Genomic DNA, 7804 nt, shown 5'->3' with positions numbered 1-7804 from the left:
ATGGATAGTGAGAGAAAGCGTGGAGCTACACAATTGTGTGCCTCCTCTCCGCCATCTTAACCGGAAGTCCCCTTATATAGTCTTATATATGTACATAACTTTTCTTTCCTACCTTCTACCCATCTTTCTATCCCTCACATTGTTTCTTTTTTTATTCAATATTATTTCATATTTAATTCCAAATTCTCTTTTGCTTCTTTCTCCTCTACCTTCTAAGAAGGAAGGAAGGAAAGAAGGAAGGAAGGAAGGAAGGAAAGACAGAAAAAAGAAGGAAAGCAAGAAGGTAAGACAGAAAGAAGGAAGAAAACAGGAAGGTGGGAAAGAAGAAAGGTAAAAAGGAAGAAAGTAAAGTAGGGAAGGAGGAAAAAAAATATGATTTAATCTTTACTTTTGAATCCAGCTCTATCTACAGGTATATAGCATACTGCATCATAAGTCCTTTATAATTGTGATTGGTCATTGTGTTGATCAGAACTTTCTTGGAAATTTCTTATGGCAAATGAAGTCAGATAAAATGACCACAAAATGTCAGACTCGAGATTTGAGCCTAGATCTCCCTGAGCACAAGTTTTCCATTCTTTATCTGCTAGGAACTATTGCCTCTTTTTAAGTTATGTATTTTTATGAAAGTATGTCGTTAGAATCCTTATAAGGTGTTGTCACTACAATTGATAGAAACAATAGAAACAATGCTTATGTTTACACCTTTGAGAGTTAATACATTAGCTCACACATTAGTTCACAAGTTTGGGATATTCACAAGTCAGGATTCAGTATGAGATTCACAAGTTTACACCTCCCACAATCCCACTTTCGGAAGAAGAGTCACCCTTTGAGTTTACACCTCTAAAAGAGCATAAAAAGGAGCTAAGTGAGTGGAGTGAGTCAGTTGAGGAGATTGAGAAGCTAGAGACTGCAGTCGAGCAGAACTGGGAATTCGGAAGAGGAGAGGCTGAAGCTGGCAGAAGGAAAGGCAAAGGACTAGCAACAAGAGCTGTTGGAACCTAGGAAAGGTTACAGGGCTATTTTGCAAGAGACAATAAAGGATTTTAACTTTTAACAGCTGGCTGCATTTGAGGTGATTATTACATGGAACTGAAACTAAGGCTGCTTCCAGAAGCTCCCCAAGAAATCTGTTCCCGGAGAACGATCATATTTTAAAGAAGAGAAGAACACTACAGTATGTATTAATGAATTTTTAGGTATATTAATTCCATCTTTATCTCAGGTGCTATCTCTCTTTGTTGTTTGTTACTTCATTACTGATATTTCTCTTCCCTTCCTAATTTTTACAACTATCAATACAGTTTTATTTTTAGGACAAATGGGCAAGATTTAATATCCTGTGATAATTATATATTATATGAAGCTACATTACTTTAAGGATAGTCTCACTTCTGAAAATTGACAACCAGTATTTATGAGTATGTTTCATCACCTACACACTTATTTTCAAATAGACACATGCTGAATAGCTTTAAATGTAAAAGCTTCATTATACTAACCAAGCATGAATCATTATTTGTCTGTTGTTCTTTATATGTTATTTGGATATAGTCTTTACACTTCCTTCCTGATGAATTCCATTCATTGTTATTGTGAATAGAGTATCCTTAGAGTAAAAAATGAAAGTATCTGTTAACTATAAAATGATAATTGGTAACAATGTATAGTTCTGATGAGCAGTGTAGAAAGTTATATTTTAATATAAAAATGGAAGATGCCTCAAGTTTTGTAGAAACAATAAATATTTAAAATTTCTCTTTAAAAAATATGTTTCCGTGACTTCCCAAAGAGAAAATTTCATCTAGTTGTTTTCTGCAATTGAATCTTAGAGAATTATCACTATGATTCTTTAAAAAAAAAAAAAAAAAAAAACTCACAGAGTCAGCATGTCTTAGAAACAAGACTTCAAGTTCCATTTTCCTAACTCAAAGGCCCAGTAGCTTTGGGCTATCAAATATTTTTTTTTTCTCAAAGTGCTTCTTGGCAAGGAAATAAAATTACAGATCATTAGAATCCTATCGAGATTCATAGCGTTTTATTTAAAGCTGGGAGAAACCATAGAGATTCAGTACATTTTCTGCCCTTTAACAGATGGAGAAAATGAGGTACAGATAATTTAACTGATTTATTCAAAATCTCACAGTTATTAAATATCTGTGGCAAGATTTCAAACCAGATCTTTTTGACTAGTCCAGCGCTCTATCCCATACAGTTGGTTAATTACTTCATTATTGAAGTCAGGGAATGAATTTTCAGTAAGACCAGAGGATAATTCTTACCTTTAATCAAAGAAGATATCAATTTTGTTTCTTTTCAGGCATAAAGGTAAAGTGGTAGAGTAGATAGAGTTCTAATTTTGGATTTACATGAAATGTGAGTTTAAACCTTGCTTCTAAATTTTATGTGTTCTGTAGTCCTAACCCTAACCCTTTAAAAAAAATCCATGACAGTTTTTTTTTCCATTTTTAAAATTCAAAAATTAAAAGCAACAATAATTACTATTTAGATAGAACATAAGTATTCTAAGTATTGAGTGATATGATTTGTACATTTATTTTGTCCATCTTAAATTTTCAGCTATTGTTCAGGGATTCCCCAAATGTTCAAATTGTTCTTTAGTTATATCAGTTTAGGAATTTTCTCCAACTCCTTTTTGCAGCCCATCTATGCCATATTAATCAACATTGCTCTCATTCATGTTTTCAACAAAATTTTCTACTCACTGTGTTATACAACTTCCTCAGTTTCTCCCAACATTGTCAGGTTACCATTGTAAAAGTGGCTGTCCATCTTTCATTCCTCACCTCAATCTTGGCTTGTGACTACCTCTTATTATATCTCTTTCATACAATTTATTGACATTATCCATAGCTCTTTTGATTCATTTGAGTACTATGAAGGTTATGTGATGCAACTTGCTCACAACCACCATGTGTCTTTCCATTGTTCCCTGTGTGATGTGCATGTTTTATTCTTCAAAGATAGTGGTTTCTCAAATCTTACTTTTGCACAGCAACTCCAATAAAATGGTTGTATTGAAAAATTGACCTTTTCTCTTATGGGAATTCTGGGATCATATTGTCTGGAAAGCAATCTAGTCTTCTCTCTTTTTTTTTTTCCTTTTCTTGGACTCCCAGTAAATCTTTTATACATAGTAGGTATTTAATTTAACTGTTTGACTAAATTAAGAGAAGAAGATATATCTTGGGGATAAATCTAATTAGAGACTGTGATTCTAACTCAGGTAACCACTAGCACTGAACATGAGGTAGGGTGTTCCCTATTTATAGGACTTAACTAGCATTGTTTCCCTCTTTGCTTTCATTTTCATCCCCATACACACAAAGATCTAAATAGTCCTCAAAAATCACACTTGGTAGAATTACTTCAGTGGAATATTAGTGAGATAGGCATAATTTCTCCCTTGCTTCTGGTAGTATGCCCCTTAAAGCCCCATGACCAGCATGCCATTTTGAAGAGAAATTGGTCCCTTATATGTTACCTTACTTTCAATGTACAAATATATTGGCTTCAACAAAAGTATCAGATAGATCTGCAAAAGCAATAATTAGTGAAAAGCAATGTAAAATATATTTTAGAAGAAGAATTTGTAATTATTTATTAACCTATAAATAATACTTTGGAGACAGGTATAGCACATCACTAGCAGAAATGAGAGGTTAAATGTTAAAATGAGCTTTTTGATTGATTCAGCAGCTTGCAATATTTTGCCTGTGGCTAAGTAATGTATTTTTGTTGTTGTTCTGAAATGCTGTGGCAGGTCATCTGTAAAGACACAGAATGCTGACTGTCTGTTTTAATTGAGCAATACATGTTTTAATATCTGAAGGGCTATATTATGCAGACCATTTTGGTCTCATCTACTCAACAGGAGCTAAACTGTAACTTAACATTTCAAATAAAAATGAGATTATAGTTAAGAAAAAAGACCATCCTGAAGGAAGTAGACAGTTTCCCTGCCTTATTAAACATCATTTTAATTTCCTCACTTCTAAATACTTGGAAAGATATATTAAAAAAAATTATCACAGGTTAGGTTGTTTTGAAGTGCTACCATCTTGAAGAGTCATTTCCTCTTTTGTGTGAGATGTTGAGACTTTGAAGACACAAATGAGGTAATACACACACACACATACACACACATATCTATATAAAGGATTTGGCAAACAAGGTATTTTACAAAACAACATGCTATTATAATGATGAGTTGTTTTGTAGTTTATAGTACCTTGGATCCTTAGAGCTGCAAAAGACATTAAACACCATTGAATTTAGTAGCTTTCATTTTAGAGATGAATAATTTGTGGTTTAGGAAATGAAGTGATTTGCCCAAACTCACACAGATAGTGTCTAAATCAAGACTAAAGTGCCAACCTTTCAAACTTTTAAGTCTAGCACCTTCACTGGCATCTCATACTACTTCTTTTGTTTCTATGTTATCATCATCTTAAAAACTACTACCACCAAAGTATCAGTTGGCAGTATTATATAATAGATATTGATTTTTGTATTGAAGTAGAAAGACTTATGCTTAAGCACTTATATCGCCATTTATTGGTTGTATGACCCTGTACAAGTCACTGAGGCTAAATTCACTAGGCAATTAATAATGGAAAATATTGAAACGGTGACAGCCTGCATTAGTAATAGATATTTCCTCAATAGACATTTCCTCAACTAATAGTTTGCTGTACCAATTTACACCAGATGGAGGTGAGGAATGAAACATGGACAGACAGTTTTACAATGTCAACCAGGGATGTTGACTATTCCTACCCATGCCATATTATTAGCATGAAAATTGCAGTTATTATTAGCAATGGCAACTTTAATACAATGCTCTAGTCTGACATATCATAGTGAGTCCTATGATTAGAACAACCATGATTGACATCTAAAATTTTTTTGTCCTTTCAGCAATAAAAATTACACCTAGCGGCTGTAAAATAAGCAAACACTCCTGACTTGGTGTGAATGAAATAATAAGATTTGTGTAGCCTAGCATGGAATACATTGAGGAAGGATTTCATTAAATCATATTAGATAAATAATATCATAGCACCTAATCTAGTTAGAACTCACTTGAAATAATTAAATTTAGTTTTTACAAGCTCAACATTTTAGGGCTTCTTAGAGATATAATGCACTAAAAGTTACTAATAGGAGAGAGATAGAGAGAGAGAGACAGACAGACAGACAGAGACAGAGACACAGAAAGAACCAGCCAGACAGAGAAAGAGAAAAAGACAGAGAGAGAGAGAGCAGAGAAAGAGATGAGAAAAAGATGAGAAAATGGATGAAAATGAGAGAGGTCCAGATAAATCTCCTTTGAGTTCAAATTGTTTATAATCAGCTGTCTCAGGAGATCACACCCCTCCCAATCTGGTTTGCTTCTCTGAACTTCAAACTCACGGTGTTGGAAATTGAATACATTCTTATTCAACCAAAACACTTTTCCTTGTATCTAAAATCCCTAATTCTGTTAATGTGATGCCATCTTTGTGGGTAGCCAGGATTGAAGCCTTGGAAAGATCTGTGATCCTTCCCTGTCCCTCCCTCTCCACATCCAATCATTTATCAATTCCTTTCAATTCTACTTCTTCCATATTTCTTAAAATCAGTCCTTTTCTCTCAGAAATGAAAAAAAAAAGAGTAAATAAGTAATTTTCTTCAGGTCTCAACAATAGCACAATTTATATATTTTTACTGCTATTCTTCCATTACTGAGTTTAAAGCTTTCCCCCTAAATAATGTTGCTTCTTATTTTACATCATAAATTTTTTTTTTGGTCACAGTATGGACAGATCATTTGGATGTCATCATTTGAGTTGTTCATAATGTGTCCTAATAAATTGTATTGATTTAAATAAACAGATTTGTAAATGACAGAGTATTCAAGAGTTTGTAGACACTGGCATATTTAGGGAGGGAAATGAGCAACCCAAATATAACAGAACTCAACTTCTAGGTTCAGCAAGTATACAGAACACATTCCTCATTTTCATTATTTTGAACAAGTGAAAAAAAAAGTTTTTTTTTTAATTTATCCAATTTATTAGATTTATGTGTGACATTTTAAGGGTTAAAATCAAAACTATTTTCTCATCTAACTAAGCAAGTAGGTAGATTTCTTTATTACAATGCATGAAGATTCCTCCCTCTTATCAAACTAGCAAGGAGAAAAAAAAATAGTGACAGATTTTTTTCAACTAAAGCATCTTATGAGCACTGCAAATCCTTAAAGTCTATTTAAGTATTTATGATGTTTTTATAAAGGAAGGAAAACCATTATGATATATAGCTTAGAAAGCTAGCCTCTCTATCAGGAAGTCCTGAGTTCAAGTCTTACCATAGACTGATTTTAGGCTCCTGGGCAACTCAACATCTCAATATCCCAGGATAATTTCTAATATATAACTTGCAAGTAAAAACATTAATTGGCAAAGGGATTTTCTTTGTTCAAATTACCTATAACCAATGGAATCACAGGTTCTACTTCAGTTCCAAAGTAAAGGATATGAGTTTCTAAGTAAACTTCATTTTGGGAGATGGAAGAGGCATGAGGGAAGGATAGAAAAACATTTTCAAGAATGTATGATTTTTAAAAATATTTTACCAAACTTATCTTTTCCCCCAAGTCAAGAAAGCAGAAAATTGTCATTATTTGTTACAAATTCTATGTGTAAATCTGCCTCTTACTGACTTAACTTGATTCTGAGTAAATTACTAATGGACTTGAATTATTGTACTGTTGCTTTTACTCAATAAATTGCATAATTTATTTTAAATCTACTCATATTTTTAAATTAATTACTTAAGAGTATAAAAACTATGGCATCAAGAATAATATCTGGAATAAGAGTCTTTTTCAGCTAGTGCCAAGAAAGGAGTCTACTATTTATCAAAAACAAACACAATTTTGGTGCCACAGAATATGATTTTTTGCCATAAAGATTCCACGTTAGGGAAAAATATGGATATGGCTGAAGCTTATTAATAGCTTTTTTAGAATCATTTAAGCCTGAGTGGAGTAGGCAAACAATTTACTTCTAAATGCCACAGATAGATAAGAACAGAATTAAATAGGTTATTGTACACAGAGGAGATGTGCAAAAGGAACTTTTATTACTGGTAGAAAATTGGAAAGCTTCTGGCTCTGTGAACTTTCTGAAAGGTCGTGACTAAAAGAATGAGACATGGAATTTGGGATTTAAAATACCAAGGATGGGAATAAGTGGTGATCAACAGCAATTGTTTTCTAAACATTTCAATATCCAAGACAATATTTTTTGTGCCCTTTTCAAAAGGAAACTCTACTTCCTATCTTTTAGCATTTGCAAATATATCTGGGCTCAGTGGTAAAAGTCCAATTTAGTACAGATTAAGATTTTAGAATAAAGAGCTTAGTCATAGTTCATAAAACACAAAGACATTCAATGTCTGTAATAGGATTGGAGAAAACCATTTCCTTTATTCTAAATACTGTTATTGAAAATACCTAAATTTTCATAGAGGATAGTAAGAATAGAATAATTCCCAGAGGTTTGCTTACAGAAGTTCAGTTTTCAATTTGACAAATATTAATTAAACATTTGGCACTAGATACAAGGTCATTTACTGAAAATTCAAAAATAAAATATATAATTGTTCCTGCCCTTAGAGAATTTATTTGGAAAAAAAAACATAGTACAGCATCTTTTAGCCCCAGTTTTCTGATCAATACAAAGAGAACAATATATCCCCTACCACATACATGCCTTTTTGTTTTTGGCAAGAA

Source organism: Antechinus flavipes, chromosome 5 (assembly GCF_016432865.1).
Source record: "Antechinus flavipes isolate AdamAnt ecotype Samford, QLD, Australia chromosome 5, AdamAnt_v2, whole genome shotgun sequence".
NCBI lineage: Eukaryota > Metazoa > Chordata > Mammalia > Dasyuromorphia > Dasyuridae > Antechinus > Antechinus flavipes.
This window is presented reverse-complemented; position numbering follows the sequence as displayed.